Below are 302 nucleotides of genomic sequence, written 5' to 3'. Positions count from 1 at the left end.
AATACAGTAGAGCGTCGATTTTCCGAAAGTCAATCATCCGAAACGTCAATCATCCGAAAGATTTCCAGTTGGCAAATTTAAATTTTCGCCAGTGCTGTGGAACTTCAATCTTTGGCTATGTCTTGGGCTACTCAAATATTTTACGTTTTTGATACTAAATTAACATCTGAAGTATAATTTTTTATTGTTTTTATATTTTTCAATATATTCATTTTGTTTGTACAAAATAAAAAAATAATTTTTAACGATACAATAGTCTTCGTTTGGCTTAATATCGACGAAAATTCAACGCAAAGCGACAC

This window comes from Centruroides sculpturatus, unplaced genomic scaffold, assembly GCF_000671375.1.
Source record: "Centruroides sculpturatus isolate CEXI.00-Female unplaced genomic scaffold, Cexi_2.0 scaffold842, whole genome shotgun sequence".
NCBI lineage: Eukaryota > Metazoa > Arthropoda > Arachnida > Scorpiones > Buthidae > Centruroides > Centruroides sculpturatus.
The sequence above is the reverse complement of the archived record's forward strand: the minus strand, read 5'-3'. Positions refer to the sequence as shown.